The sequence below is a fragment of the Pelodiscus sinensis genome, chromosome 8 (genome assembly GCF_049634645.1).
Source record: "Pelodiscus sinensis isolate JC-2024 chromosome 8, ASM4963464v1, whole genome shotgun sequence".
Taxonomy (NCBI): Eukaryota; Metazoa; Chordata; order Testudines; family Trionychidae; genus Pelodiscus; species Pelodiscus sinensis.
This window is the reverse complement of record NC_134718.1, coordinates 1,953,986-1,974,768: the sequence shown is the minus strand read 5'-3', so window position 1 is coordinate 1,974,768 and position 20,783 is coordinate 1,953,986. Positions and strand designations below refer to the sequence as shown.

Genomic DNA, 20,783 nt, shown 5'->3' with positions numbered 1-20,783 from the left:
CCAGAAATCTCACACAGTCCCTGGTCTTTCTTGAACCAATCTGATAAGGCAGGACCCAACCCTGGACCTCTGCCTGCAGAAACCCACTTGCATGCGGCAATTCTCCACGTGGTGCCAGAAAATCAACTCCCCACAAGAGTCACTAGACATTCATCTTCCAGCAAGTCTCGTTTACTACAGAACCCTCACAATCATAGGCATAGCCCAAAGGCAAGAAACCTAGACCCGACACCTAGAGTGGAGCACCCACGGGGCCACTCGAAGAAGAACAGAGTCCCATTTCTAAATCCAGATGGGAACCAAACTTCGCTTTTATTTTCTCTGGGGCGGCACAGGACGTGTGGCAGCCGAAAGGGCAAACCCAAATACGGAATCGCGTTTGAGAACAGCCACATGGTTAAAACAGAATAAGTTGCTAAGTAATCCCTTGGATTTATCAGTTTCCATTGGGGAGGGGCTCAGAGCGCTTCAACTAATTCATTTATCTTCAGCCTTCTGTGGGGTAGGCAACCGTTATTATCTCCATGTTAGAGAAAGGGAAACAGAGGCAGAGAGGGGAAAAGGACTGGCCCAAGTCACCCAGCAAGCTGGAGGTAGAGCTGGGTTGGAACCCTGGATTCTCTGTCTTCTCACCCCATGTTCAGCTGAAAGTATAGCCCTCCTCTGGCTGCAAACCCTAGCACGCCAAGAAGGGTGGGGACCCAGCACCCTGGGCTCTCCAGCCGCTCCAGGAGGCCGGGGAAAGTCTCTTTCAAATAACGGGTGGTGGCCATCGGGTCACTCTCAAATCAGCCCAGCATTTGCTTTTCAGACGTGACCCAGCATCACACGTGGATGTGCTGAAGGACCAAGCTCCCTGCCCCATGTCCACCCTCCCTGCCAGCGCCCCGCAGGATGGAAACGCTGAGAGGCCACTAAGTACAGAGCGGCACAAAACTGAGTCACTTCAACAGCTCCACAATTGACCCCCAATTTCCTAGGCAGCATTTTGGTCAATGAAGCCTCGAACTACAAAGCTAGGTGTTGGGTTTTGTCTCTTCCCCGCCCCCCCAACGTAATCCATTAATAACTAGTAAAGCCAATTACTGTGGTTAAAACATAATAGCCGCTCGGGAACCAGTCAAGCGGGCAATTGGGTTCTTAAGATTTTTTCCTTTTTAAATAAAAACACAAGAGAAGCCCCTGGCTTTGCAGACACAGAAGGTATGCAACAGGCCCCTTTGACCGCAGCCACAGGTCTAAATTAGCATGGAGGTAAATCAATAGGAAGGGAGAGGTGGGAGGAACCGCGAGTGCTAATCCCTGCCATTCGGACCGCCAACCAACCTGTGGTTGGGATTAGAGATCTCCCTCCGGCCCAGCGCCCCTCGCCCTGCTCCCACCTTGACAGAGATCGGCCAAAGAGAGCTGCACATCGCTGCTCGCTGGCCCGACCCCGGCGCTCTCCCACTCCCAGGGCTGTTCCACGCTAGGGCTCGCGGGCTGCATTTCAGCAAAGGTGTCCCTAGTCCTGGCAGGGGCTGCCAGTGCTCAGAGACACGTCAGCACCCACCAGCCTCGGCAGGCACAACAGGGTTAACAACGGTTCTAGAAAAGTCTGGCCGCAAAACGCAGCAGAATGAGACTCCCTCCACAGGCGGCCGGGGGACTCTCCCGGCAGAGATCAGGGGCGGCGCGATATGGTGTCCGGGGGACCAGTGGAGGAAGCAGAGCCAGGCCATGACTGCTCAAGGCCAGAGAGTGAATGGAGCTCACGCAGATCACTGGTGATATGGGGCAAGCCCCTCTCCTCGCCCTGCTGAACCTGGCCTGTAGAGAGACCCAACTTGTTAGACCAGCTCCCTTCCCCAAAACCAACCGGGCTCTAGGTGAAAGGGCAATGCGGCAGCCAATGAAATCGATAAATACAAAGCAATGGATATCGGGAGGAAAACTTAGGCTACTCATATGCCTTCGAGGGGTCTAAATTAACTCTTAGCTCAGGAAAGGGAGCTGGAGAGAAAGATGAGAAGGACCAAAGGCTCCTCTGAAGAGCGAGAGAAGATTGGGATTGTTACCTTAGAGAGGAGACAATAAGAAGAGACATGACAGCCAGCATTCCCTGTAAGCTGGGTGCTTGTGCAGCTGCCCAGCTGATCAGCAGAGCACCAACAGCTAGGTTTTTGTTTCTGGTGGTGGTGCACATCCGCACATGCCTGGGTGCATATAAAAATTATTCTGCGCATTACTGGAAAAAATCTGCACATGGATGGAAAAGGTTAGAGGGCACACTGACGATAAGCTCACTAGAAATGCAGTGTCTAGAGAAGATACATGAGGAACTGCTGCTCTCCCCATCACGGGACACAAGAATAAGTCCAACGGGCATTCAAGGAAATTACACAGAGGGGAAATTTTAAACTGATCAAAGGAAATCTCTTTTTCCACACAACATGTAATTAGACTGTGGAATTCACTTCCCCGGGGAGTTGCGGAGAACTGAACAAGATTCAGTAGGGACTGGACAGTCATGTGAATAATCAAGAATGTCCAGAAGTCTCAGTGGGGTAGCCATGTTAGTCTGTACCTTAAAGAAGCGTAAAAACAACAAACGGTCCTGTAGCTCCTTAGAGACCCGGGGGAGAAGAGGGTTGTGCCCAGGATACTAGCTATCTTCTTGTTAGTCTCTAAGGTGCTGCACGACCATTTGTTGTTTTTCAAGAATGTCCAGAGTTAACCCATTATAAGAAATTTGCAAGGGAGCTAAAGCCTTCAAGTTTCAGGGTGTAAGCACATTTCTAGCTACAGAGATCCAGTGAGACTTAATGTGAGGGCAGGTTGGCTGCTGCAGGTTCTTACATCTCCTGGAGCATGCAGCTCTAGCCCCGCCAAAGGCAGGATGCTGGGCTAGATGAACTGGGGGGGCCGATCCAGTCTGGCAACTCCCACCTTCTACTTATCCACAAATCTCAACCTTCAGACCGGCTTTCTGAGAGCTGGTGCCTCTCGGGATGTTGCTCCCACACAGGACAGTGGACATGCCAGTGGGGAAGGCCCGTCAGTCCCGTACAACGTGCTCTCCCCAGAAGGCTCCTCCTCTGGTGCCAGACGAGCTGTGACCCCCTCATGGGGCCGATGGGCCGGCAGTGACTGCACTGTCATCTCTGCACAGGACGGTCCAGGACTTCCCTGGCTACTTGTTCCCAATTATTTCACAAGCTCATTCGGCTCTGGTGAGGCCGCATCTGGAGTATTGTGTCCAGTTCTGGGCCCCCCACTACAGGAAGGATGTGGACGCACTGGAGAGGGGCCAGCGGAGGGCGACCAAAATGATTCAGGAGGCTGGAGCGCGTGACCTACTCGGAGAGGCTGAGGGAGTTGGGTCTGTTTAATCTGCAGAAGAGAAGAGTGGGGGGGATTTGAGAGCAGCCTGCAACTTCCTGCAGGGGGGTTCCAAAGAGGCTGGCGAGAGGCTGTTCTCAGTGGGGGCAGGTGGCAGAACAAGGAGCAATGGGCTCAAGTTGCAGTGGGGGAGGTCCAGGTTGGATACTAGGAAAAACTCTTCCCCTGGGAGGGTGGGGAAGCACTGGGCTGGGTTGCCTAGGGAAGGGGTGGAATCTCCATTCCTAGAGGTTTTTAAGTCTTGGCCTGACAAAGCCCTGGCTGGGTTGATTGAGTTGGGATTGGTCCTGCCTTGGGCAGGGGACTGGACTCGATGACTCCTGAGGTCTCTTCCAGCTCTAGGATTCTAGGATTCACACTTCACCGGCAAGGTGCTCCCTAAGTATAGACAGCCCCCAAGGCTGAACACAGAACGCTTTGGATGGGAAAAACACAGGACACCGCCCTCCCCCAATAGCCCTGTCCATCTCTAGCTACAAACCCTCCCTAGGACAGAGCTGGCATTTCACGGGCGCGCACCCGTCCACAGAACATTCGCGGGAGAGGTTCTGGGGCTCCCTCGAGAGAAGATGGAAAACATGCGGATGGCAACAGTTGGAGTGTGCGGACTAAATTTCAGCTGGGGCCATTCCATTCTGCCTCTTTAAATGCCCCCTGCAGTTTCAACCAGCCACGGTATCTCGTCACTTCCGCTCCTGGCCTGTCACTCAGCATGTGAGCGGCTAACACGACCGGCCAGCGGTGGCTGCATGTCGGGGTAGGGGCCATGATTCCGGCACGGCCACCGTTTGCAAAGCGCTTGGGACTGCTCAGGGCCAGGAAGGCGGAAGACCCTTTAGCTGCTGACGAACTCAATGCTTGTGGGCTCAGCGCCAGTCGAGCTTGATTCACAGGCTGCAGGAAGATCCTCAAGAGCCCGAGGTGAAACACCCCTTCCAGCATCCAAATGCTCCTTCCACTCTAACACGCCATCGTGCCCTGGGCTCACGCCCATGCTCTGTACTGTAAACAGATTGTTCCCCAGCCCCCTCTGCTCTCGAGGGATCCGGAGTCCAGACTCCAACAGACACGTGCAAGGCCCTTTTCGGTCCTTCTGCCCCGCCCTCTGGAATGGGACATCACTGTGCCAGTTTGGAGCCGACTGCACGGAGAATCAGCGCCCCGGGAAACAAAGGCGTTCTTCCTCCCCCTGCAGAGCCCGGCCGCTGGGGGCGGGGAGGTCAGGCAGGGAGCCGTGAGCAGACCGACTGGGCGAGGGGATGGGACAAATGAAAGGGGGCAAGGAGACTCCAGAGAGATGGGAAGCAGAGGCTCAGTCGAGAGCGCGGCGAGCGCGCGGGAGAGGCTTGCGGGTCTGTGGGTTGTGCAGCCTGCGGTTCAGCGCTGACACGCTTTGGCAAGGGAGGCCACCAGAGCTGTCAAATCCTTCACCGCCGTGCCCATCAATTGTATTCAGCTCTCCCCGACCCGCACTGGCATTTTAATTACTGTTGGGTAAACTAATTTGTACAAATGAAGGCAACTCTGCCTAATAGAATATGCAAGCTCTCTGACCTCTGACAGGCAATGACACAAGATACAAAGGAGGCAGAGGAAGGCTTTTTATCGGAGCCTTATTACTCTCTATTACTCCAATTAGTCAAGCTCCAGTGCTCCTAATTGGGGGAAAAAATTGCAATTAAATCAATTTTTGATGGGCTGAAAGTGGGTTACCGAACCGCCCTGCCTGTGAAACACTGATATTATAGCAGCAAAGGTCAAAGTCTTTGTCGGCACCTGTGGGGCCCCAGCCTTCCCCCCAAACCACTCGACGCTCTCCCTCCACGCAGCCTGCTCCTACGCCTTAGTGAGTCATTAGAACATGTCACGTCGGATCGCTGCGGCTGCCACTAGCAGCTAACCTAATCCGTTGACATCATTACAGAAGGTAACTCCGAAAGCATGAATACAGCGCTAAGGTCACACAAACTTGGTGCAGCTTCTGCTGATGAGCAGAAGGGCGGGAAAGGGGGAGGAGGGGGGCTGGGCGAAGCAGCTGCAACAGTAACAACATTGTGAAAGATGGGAGGAAAGAAAAGAGGGGATCTGCGTGGTGGATTCCAGCACCTTGGAGCAGGAGGTTTTTCCAAGAGGATGGGCGCGCACAAAAGGGAGAGATGCCGGACGGCCCAGGAGAGAGGCGGCTGCTTTCTCCCGATGTCACTCACCCACGCAGGAGCCTTTCATTGTACTGATTAAGCCTGGCTTCCCCGCTCCTCGTCAAAGGGCACGAAGCCGTCGTCCAACAGCAGCAACTCCGTCCGAGGGACTCCGAGACGGGCTCTCTCCGTTTCTCACTGGGCCGACTGAAGCGGCACCTAGCCAGGAGCCTCCCGCTCACGTCGTGCGGCACGTTGGCAGAGCGCAGCGTGGACGGTTATTTAAAGGTCTCCCCGTGCAGTGCGCACTGCTGCTGGCTCACCGAGGGATTGGGCAGGAAGCCAGCTCCTGAGGCAGGTGGCACTGCAGGCTTGCGGCTTAGCACGCGTGAGCAAGCCTACAGTAGCAGTGGGGCCCCAGGCGTGTGCTGCCGGGAGCGGGTTTGGCGGGCACGCTACTGGGATGTGGTGGGACTATTCAGAGAGCTGGGCTGCACATGGTCACCTGACAGCAATTTCCTTCAGCTGCAGTGCTATCCAGGAGGCCAGGGGATGATTGGCTGGGCCCTTCTGGCCTTAAAAGCCCTAACACTCTGGCTCTCGCAGGACACAGGTTCCCACCTCCTCGACTGTAGGACACACTCTGCCCATGCTGTAGTCCCTTCACTGCCTCCAAGTCCTCTTCCATGGCAAGTTCAAGGCCGTGGTCTAACCTTCCAAGCCACTAATTCAGCAGGTCTCAGCTACAGCAGTGACTGCATCGCTAGCAACGAACTGGGGCACTCGGGACACGTGGTCCTCCCGGACAATGCAGCTCGGAAAATCCCCAATGGAGGACAAGCCATGGAAAGCTGCCAGGGGAGACACAGAGTCCAGAGCTCCACCATGGCAAAGCTTTCTCCTTTGATGAAGCTCTTCCTCTGTGACCAGAGCAACATTCGCACCATCCCCCACCCCAGCTCCTCTGAAGACCAGCCTACTCCAAGCAGGACTTTCCAAAGTTGCCAGAGAGTCCTGAGCGTGCACTAGAGCAGCAGGTCTCCAACTGGGTCACACCTCTGCTTGGAGAGTCACCAGGGCAGAAAGCCCCAGTCCAGGTGAAGGCCCCCAAGCAGGACTGAAGGGCCAAAGCAGGCTAACAGCCCAAGCCCAGGGGCGGAAGGCAGGACTTTGCGATTTGGGGGAGCGAGGGGAGGGGCATGGGGTTTTTTTTAATCTAAATGGGCTCACCAGCACAGTTTGAAGAACACTGCCCTGGAGGTTTCACTATCGCCTTTCTAACCAGCACAGACTGTGCTCAGCATGAGCATAGCGAATACGTCCCAGACCCAGCCTGCTGGACATGAAAGGACATGGATCCCTAGGGCTCTCTTCTGGCCCGCACAAGTCCACGCGCTTAACTACGGCAGAAGTAGGAGAGCAGGTGAGCAGCCCTGAAGTGCTCCTCCTGCTCCCAACCAGGTGACCTCAGCAGACACGTGGAAAGGTACAGAAGCAAGTGAAAAGACTGTGCACGTCTGTCGGCCTCGATTCTCCGCTCCCTCTGTGCTATGCTCAGACCGAGCGAGTTCTCCACTAGCCACCTCCAGCCAGGCTAAGGCTGCCTTGGGCAACTAAGAGAATCGCTAGCACTGGAAACGCTCACAAAGACCCATCAATGGGAAGGACAACTCTACTGAACGCCTGGCGGTGGGCCTGGGTATCCCACTGCGGAAGGCAACGGAACAGATGCTTGTTTAGGACAAGAACATTCAGAATGAAAATGCTGGTGGAGCTGATGCCCGTGTCAGAGCTGGCCAGAACCTGGGATAGGATGGAGCCTGCCGAACTTCCGACTGTTCTGCTAACACACCTCGGGTTCCAATAGCAACCCCTGCTTCGCGGCCCCAGGTTCGCCAGCACGCCTCCATCCATCACTCGCTCACTCCAGTGCGGGGGCCCTACACACCTCACCGCCGGCAGGCAGCCCCCTTGGTATCCTACCGCTGGGCACTCCAGAATTCCAGGTCTGTTCTTTCATTTGAATTGGCGCGGCAACATACTTCGTTATTTATCACCAAAGGGTGGTGGCAGCTGGAGGCGGACGGCATGGCGGGTCCCGTGAACGGAAAGGTGGGCTTCGGGCATGTTAGAAGTTGCTCCCTTAAGCCCTACACAAACGCCACGGTGTTTCCACAACCAGCCATCTCGGGGGTCAAATCGCGCTCCCCGACATGCATCGTAAATTGCACACAGAGGAGCTACAGAAGAGCTCTGCCCAGTCGCTATCGGCACCCTGTCAGGGATAAAGAAGAACCAAAGCGTGTGCGAGGAGACCGAGTGAGCTCTCCAAATTTACAACCTTTTCTCCCCACCAGAGGAAACGCTGCCCTCCGGCAGGGAGCACCGACAGCTCTGGCATGGAGAGATGGGCTAATAACTCACTGTCACGCTGCGCTCTGCCCCGCACGCCAGGCATTTGCATTCATACTGAGACGGACATTGTGGAGATGCTGGAAAAGCCATAACCTGGAGGCCTGAGCTGGAACAGAGAAGCCTCACATTCAAGGCTGGACTCCCGGCCATGCAAAAACCAAAACTCGCTTCATTGTTTCCTGGTTGGTTTAATGCAGATAGAGTTCTCTGGACCTTCCCAGTCCTCCTTTTCTTCTCAGGTGCTGCCTGACTCACTCCCTGGGTCCCTGGGTCCCATCCCTCTGTCCCTCCATCCCTCACCACCTTTTCAGAGCTGTGGACACATTCAGTCTGGTCCTCAGCACTGTGAGGACGGGATCCCAGTGCTACTCCTAGGCACTGCTTAACAGAACCCAATACCTCCAGCCTCAGGGCCTCAGCCACCTCCTGTGAGAACTCATCCCTGGGCTGCATCGTTCTCCACTGGCTCCATGTCTCTTCTGTCTGTGCCGAAAGCCCCCAGTGTCTGGCTTCAGGCCGCTGCTCTTCAACTGACCATCTGCCATGCAAAGCCTGCTCCAGCCTGGCTCACTGTACGGGGGACCACCATGCAGAGGGAGATGTATACATTCGGCCCGGCAGCCTGCAAGACACTGTTCAGCCAGTATAACTGCTGCTGCCCTGCTGCCGCAGCCTGGTGCTATGCAAGCTCTCTTTCCACAACAGGGAAGCCCCTTACCCATGGCTGCCGAGCCATTGAGCCAGTACCTTCACCGCCTTCCAGACTCCTCAGCAGTCTCCTCTCCTGCAAGGCCAGTACGGGATCAGGCTGCTGATGAGACGAGAATACGAGTCCAACCATGGGTGGCATTTGATTTTATCATCCGCAAGGGCAAACCTCGCTTGTTGGCACGGATTGTGTTCCTCTCCCCACGCTCCCGCACAGCACGGGTCTTTCTAGACAGCAAAGTGCAGAGGAGGACCACGCTTGGCCCGCACCCAGCCAGTGGGGACCTGGCCCGTCCTGTCCATCCGGGAGCTCTTTCACAGGCGTATCTAGACAGTGCTCGCCACCCTTTAGGATTTCTAGGTAGGATCTGCTCACACTGAATCTGCTTCTCGCCAGCAACAGCTGTCTATACTCAAATATAAAATCTATCCTGAAGGGGAAATGTCCAGCGTGTATACAAAGTCGGACATAACTCTGCACGTGCGGTGTAAAGATTTTGCACAGGCCCTTCAGACAGCTGTTTGGTACAGAGTATGCGTTCTCCTCTGGCTCCTCCAGCATCCCGTTCTCACCCACAAGCTTCTCCAGTCCTAATTTATGCTCCTTTTCTCGCACCTTTAAGAAGTGGCAAATATCCACTAGGCAGGATATTCAATTCCAGTTCATCCCACATCACCGCCGCCTCCTCCATCTGCTCAGCCTCTTCCATCCCTCACTTCCACCGATTCACCTCCTTCCTAGCCTTCTCCCCATACCCCCCCAGAAAGATATGCCACTCACCCATCTTCCACTATTTCCACCATCACAATTTTTGCTACTGCATTTACAAAAGGAGAGAAGTGCTTAGTCAAACACGAGACACACCACGGCGCTGGTTTGTGGGCCAAGTCCAGAAACAGCACAGAAACACCTGCCCAGGAGTAGGGAAGTTACATTTCGATTAATCAGCTAATCAAGCAGTCGATGGAATTTCCACTGACTACTTGATTAGTCGATTGTGGGGGAGCCGCGGGCTGCTCTTACTACATTTAAAAGGCAGAGGCGCAGCGGGGAACCCGGGGCAAGCGGGGACTGCTTCAGTCCACACTCATGCTGTTTCCCCGCTGCACCTCTGCCTCCCCAGCCCTCCCACCACAGAGATGATGGGGGGGAGGAACGACTGGCTTTTAAGCCAGCTCCCCCCAGCACTGGCTCCTGCTCCCCTCCTTGATGCCTCTGATACAGAGGCAGTGGGGCAGGGCGGGGGGAAGGAGGGGGGCGGCTAGTCGAGCAGTGACTCAACTACCTGATAAGCCTATGCTGCTCAGGTGGTCGACTAGTTGCTTACATCCCACCCAAGAGTAGTCCATACAGATATTCCTTTCCCTATTCCCACCACCGGCTCCTTTAAGTATCCCTGGCTTCCGCTTTGGAAATGTCCACCAAAGTTATGGCTTATACATGACATAAGGAAGTCGCACCCCTTAGCTGGGAAGTCCCACTCAAATCCATCAAAGCAACGATGAATAAGTTACAGTACCTGAGAATATTTGTCTCCAATTATATCTACAGGTCTCAGATCAAATCTTGGGGAATCAGGAAAGGACATTAGGGTTTTTCCCCATTTATCTTCCCTCTCCTCACAGTCTCCTCATCTCCCAACACCACTAGCTTGCTTAGCCACCTTAAGGTCTGTTCTGGTAACTGGGCTCACCCTACTTGTGAGCTCAACTGGGAAAAGAGCAGGGAAGTTCATAAAATGTCACCATAACCTACAAGAAATGTTGGTGGGAAAAGCTGCAAAAGCAAGACAGAAAGATCATTAGTCAAACAGAATGGCCTACTGATAGAACTCAGCTGTGTTAAGATCTTGTCTGGTCAACAGGAACAGGGCAGGAATGAAAATCAATGAACCAAAATTGGTTGCCAGAAATTAGGCCTAACTGGTGGAGAAAATGAGGGATGGGCTGTTCCATCCATCACTCCCTTCGGGGTCCTTACAGAGAGACTTGGGGAGAAAAACGGGCTGCTGAAGAGAATTCCCCCACCATAGCTGCCATGTCACTGTCTCCTGGGACCTCAGCCCTGCATCAGCCTGCTGCTGAGAGATGTTCTGGCCAGAGAGAGGGACCCAGACGACATCACCATCTCTGCTGGGTCCACCTGAATCCCAGACGCAACAGGGGATGAGAGACTCATTGACTCTTCCCACCACCACCTTGCTTCTTCCCTACCTTGTTTCTTCTCTTGCCCACCCCTCTCCTTCTGCCTTCTGTTAACAAGTGCCTGGCTTAGCCAACCAACACTGCTTATTTTGCAACAGCCTGCAATCAGAAAGGTAACTAAAACCAAAACCCAAACAGCCCGACACTGACACGGGTTTCCAGGTCTCGGACTGGCTGGTCTGACACTGTGCTGTGCCCGTGACTCTCCAGCAGCGAGACTGAGAGGGAGGGTCAACACGAGAGCCAGAAGCTGCATTTCCCGCCTTTGCTGTTCTTTTCTCTCCCCTTTCGCATGCGCGTTCGTCTTCGTTTATTGTCTAGGACACAGGATCTGCCTTCCACATTAGCCACAACCCCTCGACCCTAACTCAGCTAACTTCTCTGGTCTCCCCAGCTTTGATACCACCCGACAGACTGTTGGCCAAGGAGAGGTCCCCTTCTACAAACCCCTCTTCAGCCAGAGGGGAAGGGAACAAGGGATGCTGTTAAAATAAAAGCCTTAATTAACACTTCCCATTTCAAATGCTGCCTCTGGTTTCCCTTCTTTTCTGGAACTTTAAAAAAGGTTTAAAGGGGATTTTCAATGTTGTGTTTGCCATGGCCCTAAAGCAAGTAGCGATGTTTGCGTACACGGCCTGTTTAATGTTGGACAGTGGCTTCAGTGGCTTAACGCCTTTGGACCACATAGTCCATCTAAATTAATACAAAACCTCAGTCCGATTTAAAGATTTTGCCAACACCTCCTATATCTCCAGACAAATGCCAAGACATTGGTGTTAAGGCTGAAAATGGGTCCATACAAGACCGTCGTAGTTCTCCTCCCACAAGCACTGGGCTTCTTGGGTTTCTAGTGTGAAGGTAAAATGGAAAAGTAACCTAAACATATGGAAGTAGGGGAATGAATGGCCAGGGATGGCACGCAAACAACCTTAACTCTGCCCTACAGCAGTGCAGTGGAAAAAGACACACAGAGGCAGCCTCATTCTTCCATAACAGCTTCCCTTCATCCAGGAGGCTGCTCCATCTTTTCCACCCTTGTGCACTGTCCCAGAGTCATTTGAATCGCCTCCCAGGAGGTAAAGCCCACAGCAAACGCTGCTCTCCAGTCTCAAGTATGGTGCCACGTTCCACCCAACACTCAGGCCTCGGCTAAGGCAGCCTTAGCGTCACCACATCCAGACAGAACCCTCAGCCCCACAGAGCAGGCCACATGAATTAATGGAACTGCTAAGAATTGTATTTTTAAAAGACAAAACTAATCACCGCTGGCTTCCACCATGCAACGCTCTCCAGTGAACGGCTGCAGGACACAGCGCCCTAGCCAAGGGGCGCAGACATGACGTTTCTCCAGACCTCCAGCTCATCTCCCGCAGATCCCCCGACACCCACCTGCTCCTCTCCCCTTCTCTCCTCCTCCCCCAACACCCACCCATTCCCATCCTCCTCCAGGGCCCAGCTCCCCATGCCCACCCCCGACCCCCAGCAGCTCTCCACTGGCTTACCACTGTTGCCCTCTCCTCATACCCCGCATCTTCAACAGCCCCCTGAGCCCTCCCTGTCCCCTCCGGGTGGAGCCCAGGGCTTAGCGCCCCATGCCCACACACACAGAAGCGTACAAAGAAGCTCTGAATCACATCGCTTGAGTTTCCAAAGCCTGCCCAGGTGTAAAGCTCCAGTGATTCCTTTTTCTTTATTGACTTGTCATTTTCCCCTCCCCCCGCCCCCCCTTTGCCCCGAGGCCCGTTCAGGCCACACAATGAGCTGAGAGGTTGGGGTAGGCATTGAGAGACAGAATCATTCCTTGCAACAAAGTTCCCCTCAAGAGAAAAGAAGGGGGGGGGGCAAATTCTAAGCCGCCGTTTCTAACCCCCCCACCCCTCCCGTGAAATGATTTCCATTAATTGCCTGGTGGGAATCACTGAGGGGGGAGTTGCTCCTCCACCCCTAATTGGCTTATTGAGGTTGAACAGGGCTTTCACCTGGAGAAGCTGGTAATTATTCCCTTCACTTCGCACTGGTACCTGTAGCGTCACACTGAGGCCTGGACTCACTCGGCAGGGGGGGCTTTGTTCCCTCTAACTGCAGTCCCCACACAAATGGCCCCAGCAGCGGGAGGACGAAGCAAAGTGGTAATTTCCAGCCCGGCGTAATTAGCCCAGGTCCTTTCAGCCATGGCTGCTGAATGGCAGGGTCTGCCGGGGAGGGTGCGCCATGTGGGAATGCTCCACAGGCAGACAAAAGCATTTTGGGGATCCAGTCTGGTCCAGGCTGGAGGAGGGGGTGGGACCCCTCAAACCATGGAGTTAACATCGCAAAGCCCTTCTGAACCCCCACCACCTGCATCCCTGCTTTGGCCTTTACCCTGGGCAGCAGAGACGCCCTAGAACAGGAACAAAGGAAGAACACCCGAGAAGAGCCCGGGGGAACGCCTGTAGGGGAACAGTCCGACAGAGCGCTCCGCAGTTGTGTGCACCGCACTCCCAAGTGAGAGGGTCTCTGACTGTACCGCAGAGGAGCCAGGCCTCTGGGGGAGAGGGATCCGAGTTGTCTCCCACATAGTCTGAGAATTAGTGACAACTCCCAGGCAAAGAGGACCAAGGGACCTGGCTGAAGGTTGCTTTGCATCCTCCTCCTGCTGCCCCAAGATCCCAGGAGCGGCGGCGCCCATCCCCAGTCCAGCTTGTCGCTTGGGACGCCAGCGTTCCGGAGGCAGAACTCAGGGCGGCACGGCCTCCTTTTTATTGAGGCACGGTGGAGAGGCGAAGTCTTTCACTGGCCAACTTCTGGTGGTGCGACACACTCACGCTGTAAAGCGCTTCCTCTCAGGGTGCATTTCCCGGCCCTGAAGACAATACGCCCAGCAGCAGAGCTGCGGCTGGCCTGGGTCAAGTGACTCTGGCTGCGGGGCTAAAGACTGCTACATAGACATCCAGGTCTGGGCTCGCGAGGTGTTCCCAGGCTTGAGCACAAGCCCAGAAGGCTGCACAGCAACGGAAAAGCCTGAATCAGCTGGCGTGGGCCATCCAAGGGTTCTCTTTGTGACGCAGACATACCTCTAGTGTCCAGCAAAGCGCTGAGGTGCCTCTTTCAAAGGTGTTGGGCAGGTTTCTTCTGAACATCAGGACTGAAAGGTCAGAGAGCGTGATCGCTTTGTGTTCAGCCGCAAGTGAGAAGGTGGCTTTGTCGGTTGTTTTTCTGGGCGAGTTCATTCAAGCGCGTTGGGATTGTCTGCTTTCTCCCACAACGTTGTTATAAGGGCACTGGATGAAGTACCCCACATGCTGTGATAGGCACATGTAGGCCACAGGGATTTGGAAAGGTGTGTTGTGGGGGTGTAGCTTACCGTAGCAGTAAAGAATATGTTGACACGGTTTGCATCTCTTGTTCTGGCAGGGTCTGGTGCCACTGAGTTGGTGTGTCCTGGTCCGTGGGGAGCTTGGAGGGTGGTCTGAAGGCCAGAGAAGGGGGTTCAAAGATCTTTCAGGATGTGGCCTCCAAGTATGGACCGTAACTGTTTGATACGCCTATGGGGTGTACTGTGGGTAGCACGTGACAATTAGGGGGGTGTGATCAGAAGGGATTTCGTTTCTGTCCTGAAGCAGGTTCTCTCAGAGTATGTGGGTGGCCCATTCCAAGATGTGATCTACTTCCCTGATGCAGTGTCCTGGTTTGGTGAAGGCAGTTTAAGTGCGTTATGGTATGTACCCAGGACTTCCTCCACGGAGCATATTCTGTGGTACCGTAGCACCTGGCTGTAGATAACATTCCTTGGGGCGTTTGTGGGGTTTACTGGATCTCCGCAAGTAGGTGTGGTGATCCGGGAGCTTTCTGTATGTAGTTGTGTGTAGGGTTCACTTACTGAAGCGGACCATGATGTGCAGGAAGTTGATGCTAGTGGGTGAGTGTTCTAACAGTTTAATGGAGGGGCTCCGGTTGTTGAAATCTGGGAAGAGTTCTAGTCATCTGTCCAGAGGAAGAAAATATCATCCACATATCTCCAGTATATCATTGGTTTTGTGGCGCATTTGCCAGAAATTCTTCCTGAAGGTGGCCTATGAAGAGGATGGTACATAGGGGAGCCATCCTAGGACCCATGGCTATTCCCATGGACAAAAGGTTTGTTGCCGGCTTTGGTGAGGCCACATCTGGAGTGTTGTGTCCAGTTCTGGGCCCCCCATTACAGAAAGGATGTGGACGCATTGGAGAGGGGCCAGCGGAGGGCGACCAAAATGATTAGGGGGCTGGAGCACATGACCTATGAGGAGAGACTGAGGGATTTGGGCTTGTTTAGTCTGCAGAAGAGAAGAGTGAGGGAGGATTGGAGAGCAGCCTTCAACTCCCTGCAGGGGGTTCCAAAGAAGATGGAGAGAAGCTATTCTCAGTAGTGAGGGATGGCAGAATGAGGAGCAATGGTCGCAAGTTACAGCGGGGGAGGTCTAGGTTGGATATTAGGAAAAACTAATTCGCTAGGAGGGTGGGGAAGAACTGGGCTGGGTTCCCTGGGGAGGTGGTGAAATCTCCATCCCTAGAAGTTTTTAAGTCTCAGCTTGACAAAGCCCTGGACTTGATGACCTCCTGAGGTCTCTTCCAGCTCTATGATTCTAATTCAAAGCTGTTCTGGGTAAGGATGAAATGGATATGTTTTGGATGGAGCTCGGAGGTTTATCCACTGTCTTGTAGATAGGCAGGCAGCAAAGCCACCATGGTGAGGGATACTGGTGTATAAGAAAGGGGACACCCAGGGTGGCAAAGATGGCATTCTGAGGGCAGTTGTTATGCTCTGGAGTTCTTGGAGGAAGACAGTTGTGTCAAACTACCGTTGGGCAGTGAGAGGTTTGAAGTAGTTTTCTAGGAGTCCTGATACTCCTCCAGTAAGAGTTCCATGTCCAGATGTTACGGGTCTATTGGGTTCCCTTATTTGTATGGCTTGAGACGCATGTAGATGTTCCCTGTGGTGGATTCACAGGGGATATGATTGTAGCTTCTTTCAGTTGTTAGGGGAAGAATTTGATGATGTTCTTAAACCTACGGAGTGGGGTCTTCTTTGAGTTCTCTATAGTAGGAAGCATCTTGGTTGGCCTCGTTAATGCAGTCATCACCATGAGGGTGCCCACTTTATCTGCTAGTTTGATCACCATCTGCTGGTTGGATTTCAGGGACTGTACTGGTGGAGAAGTTATGGTGGATGTGATGTTTGTTAAGGATTTCAGCCAATTTTTTTCCTGAAGCAATTGATAGGCTAATAAATGTGTTTTTTCCACTGGTAGGGGGAGGATGTCCAGTCAGAAGATTCCTTCTTCTATCAAAGATGGTCACTGTTATGGCAATTCTTTGAGGCAGAGTGAGTAGAACAATTCTTCCAGCTCTCCCCGTGTGAGTGAGACATCAGGTTCTGTGGTGGGTTTTTTTACTGTGTCACTTTTCGGAGTGGCACCTCACTTATTTTGGTCTTTTTCCCACTGTTGGCTCCCGGCCCTGGGGATCTAGATAGTCCTAGAAGTATAATTTATTAGAAACTATTTCAAACCTAGGAAGTCAAGACAAGTCACATGGCTGCCAGAGGCATTCCTTCCCAACTCTGGTCTACGAGGTGTCAAAACTTTGATGATTTACCTTTATGTGTTGCAAATGAACCCATCACTAGGGCATTTAGGTTACCTAAGCTCCTCAGGGAAGAAAGCCTGTTTTATCACTCCACACTTTGTAGACCTGTAGTTATGGGTGAGTTTGAAAAAAAACTAAAGTTCAGAGGTGGTGATTTTAACTCATTCACAAAAATCTCCTTTTCTCTGGGAATTTGTTGCCTTTTCTAAGCAGCGCAAGAGCAGAAAAAAAGCACAATCTCGCGATATTATAGTGATAGAAATGTAGCCGTGTTAGTCTGGGGTAGCAGAAGCAAAATGCAGGACAATGTAGCACTTTAAAGACTAACAAGATGGTTTATTAGATGATGAGCTTTCGTGGGTCTGGCCAGACCCACGAAAGCTCATCATCTAATAAACCATCTTGTTAGTCTTTAAAGTGCTACATTGTCCTGCATTTTGCTTTTGCGATATTATGAAGTTCTAAGGATTTTGTCTAGCAGCCCTTCGGTTTTGTATGTTCAGCTAGCAAGCAAGCGACGCCCCCATTCAAATGCTCACGCCCTGTCATGCAATGAGGACAACATACTCAGCCTCTAGTCTAGGTGAAATGGGGCCCCTCACAATTCACTGCAATGCTCAGGGGTTCTCCAGGAGTGGTGAAGAGGGACCTCCGGAACAGAGCTTCAGAGACCTGCCATTCTTCTTCAGAGGTGAGCCGGGCATGCAGGGGAAAGAAGAGAGATCTTCAGGGGAGGTCCCCAGGAACCAAAATTGTAGAATCGTAGAAGGATCAGAAGGGATCTCAGGAGATTCTTGTCCACCCCCTACTCAAAGCAGGACTAACCCCAACTAATTCATTCCAGCCAGGGCTTTGTTGAGCATAGCCTTAAAAACCTCTAGGGATGGAGATTCCACTCCCTCCCTAGGGAACCCATCCCAGTGCTTCCCCGCCTGCCTAGGGAAAGAGTTTTTCCTAATCTCCAACCTAGACCTCCCTCACTGCGACTTGAGCTCCTGTACACAAACACGATGATTAGCAATGTAATCCCACCCACAAGTCAACCATTTGCTCCAGGGCACACAAAGCATCAAACACAAAAATTCTGTAAAACACTTGTGTTACAGAACCTAACACTCGGGTGGATTCTGCTAGGTTGTGTGGGCCCCCAGTTCTTCCAGAAGATAACATTCCCAGGATTGTTTTTCTTCAAAAATGTCCATGAAAGCAGGGTTTAAGAAAATAATAATAATCTGCCGTGACATTAAATGACTAAACAGTAACAGTTTTCTGCTAGTGATGGTGAACCAGCAAGTGAAAGTTGCTATAAGCGGAGAGGGAAACTGACCGTCTTGTTTCACTGCCAAAGGAAAGAGCTGAAAGCAAATCTAGCATTGATAGGGTAAAGGGAATTAAGTACCATTGCCTACTCTTGTGATCTTCTCACAAATCTTACAATACCTAGTGTTGTCCAGGCACTTCCTTAAATGCTTGGAGTCAAGGGATTACAGGAAATGACAAGCTTTAAATAAAATTTAAGTTCTATACCTCACGGTTGTGGAGAAACACTTATGTCATGTTTTTAAGTCTAACTGAAAAAGTCAGAAACCATCACACACAGAAATTTCCCCAAGTGCATCATTTTTTTAAATCTCATGATTTTTTTAAGACTAACATGATTTTAAATGCTTGGGTGGATGATGCGGATTGTTTAATATTCTTTGAGGTTTAACAATTGACAGTGTTATGAGTATACAATGCTGGGACAGCCTTGTCAGTCCCAGGTAACGAGAAATGAGGTAGTATCTTTTATTGGACCAATTTTTGTTAATAAGAGATGCACTTTCGAGCTGCAATGTGTCCCTCACTCACCAACAAAAAGTTGGTCCAGTGTTACCAGTAACAAGTTTCTTTGTGATTTTTTGGTTTTATTTTAAATATGCGATGCATTCTGATAAAAAGTTTTCCATCAAAACATGTCTGACAGAAAACAGCTTGTCTATCCAACCAGAAAGTCCTCGGTTTCAGGTTTAATGGAACGTCTAATAACCCACAAATATTTCAGTCTAAAAAATTTAAAGTTTTTCAGTTGCAAAAACCACTTTTTTAAACAAAACCCCCCAAAATTAGGGAGATGTGAAGTTCCTGGTTGTGCCCAGAGTGACCACCAGGGCTCCCTGGGAAGGGCTGGAGACCCCCTATTTTGAATTAAGTGTCTACACAGCACTTAATTCAAAATAGCTATTTTGAATTTGGTGTTACTCCTCGTAGAATGAAGTTTACCAAATTTGAATTAAGGGCTCCACTGTTTCGAATTTGTTTCGAAATAGCAGTTTGCCTGTGTAGACGCTATTAAAGTTAATTCGAAATAACTGCTGTTATTTTGAATTAACTTTGTAGTGTAGACATACCCTGACTTCTAAAGAGGACCTCCAACCCCAGGTTTTCAAGGCTGTACACAAACAACGGCAGGGTTATAACCAGAGGGTTAATTGTGCTGCCTTGATGCTGAGCAGAGGCCTCACTACACAGTCCCACTGAAAATCAGGTTTGGGCGGCACTAGCTGGTCCCAGTGCCAAGCAAAATAGGTGATTATTTCTCAAGTGCTCAATGCCCATTAGGAAATTAATAATTCTCTCTTCAGAACAGGTTTTGGACCATGTGTAAAAAACCTCACAAACCGCATCTCCGCCCTACCTATCTCCCTGCCCAAACAAGAGGGGCTGCTTGCCTTTGAGGAAGCGGAGACGGACGAGGAGGTGGAGGTCTAGGTCTTCCCAGACGCGGCCATGGCCACGGGGGCATGTTAGAGGAAAAAAAACTGCTCCCCCCCCCCCAGTAAAAAGTTTGGCCAGGCCACTTTTGCTATAGTGGGCTGCAGTACTCCTCGGGAGAAACTTGCCGCACCCGTCCTGCATACCATTGCCTTTATCATAGAATTATAGGACTGAAAGGGACCTCGAGAGGTCATCGAGTCCAGCCCCCCACCCTCAAGGCAGGACCAAGCTCTGTCTACACCATCCCTGACAGATGTCTATCTAACCTGTTCTTAAATATCTCCAGAGAGGGAGATTCCACCACCTCCCTTGGCAATTTATTCCAATATCTGACCACCCTGACAGTTAGGAATTTTTTCCTAATGTCCAATCTAAACCTCCCTTGCTGCACTTTAAGCCCATTACTCCTTGTTCTGTCCTCAGAAACCAAGAGGAACAAATTTTCTCCTTCCTCCTTGTGACACCCTTTTAGATATTTGAAAACCACTATCATGTCCCCCCTTAATCTTCTTTTTTCCAAACTAAACAAGCCCAGGTCATGAAGCCTGGCTTCATAGGTCATGTTCTCTAGACCTTTAATCATTCTTGTCGCTCTTCTCTGTACCCTTTCCAATTTCTCCACATCTTTCTTGAAATGTGGCGCCCAGAACTGGACACAGTACTCCAGCTGAGGCCTAACTAGTGCACGAGTTTTGCTTACAACACACCTGTTGATACAACCTAGAATCATATTTGCTTTTTTTGCAACAGCATCACACTGTTGACTCATATTCAACTTGTGGTCCACTATGACCCCTAGATCCCTTTCCGCCATGCTCCTTCCTAGACAGTCGCTTCCCATCTTGTATGTATGGAACTGATTGTTCCTTTCTAAGTGGAGCACTTTGCATTTCTCTTTATTAAACCTCATCCTGTTTACCTCTGACCATTTCTCTAACTTGCTACGGTCATTTTTAATTATGTCCCTATCCTCCAAAAAAGTTGCAACCCCACCCAGTTTGGTATCATCTGCAAACTTAATAAGCGTACTCTCTATCCCAATATCTACATCATTGATGAAAATATTGAACAGTACGGGTCCCAAAACAGACCCTTGCGGAACTCCACTTGTTATCCCTTTCCAGCAGGATTTAGCACCGTTAACAACAATTCTCTGACTACGGTTATCCAGCCAATTATGCACCCGCCTTATCGTGGCCCTATCTAAGTTATATTTGCCTAGTTTATCAATAAGAATATCATGCGAGACCGTATCAAATGCCTTACTAAAGTCTAGGTATATGACATCCACCGCTTCTCCCTTATCCACAAGGCTCGTTATCCTATCAAAGAAAGCTATCAGATTAGTTTGGCATGACTTGTTCTTCACAAACCCATGCTGGCTATTCCCTATCACTTTATTACCTTCCAAGTGTTTGCATATGATTTCCTTAATTACCTGCTCTATTATTTTCCTTGGGACAGACGTTAAACTGACCGGTCTGTAGTTTCCTGGGTTGTTCTTAATCCCCTTTTTATAGATGGGCACAATATTTGCCCTTTTCCACTCTTCTGGAATCTCCCCTGTCTGCCATG

At 51.3% G+C, this 20,783-nt stretch overlaps 1 protein-coding gene across 2 annotated transcripts in view; it reads right to left on the bottom strand.

Moving 5' to 3' along the window:
- The window catches only part of FBXW4 (F-box and WD repeat domain containing 4), a 95,073-nt gene that overhangs the window by 19,622 nt on the left and 54,668 nt on the right, over positions 1 to 20,783 (bottom strand). The window lies entirely within an intron of this gene.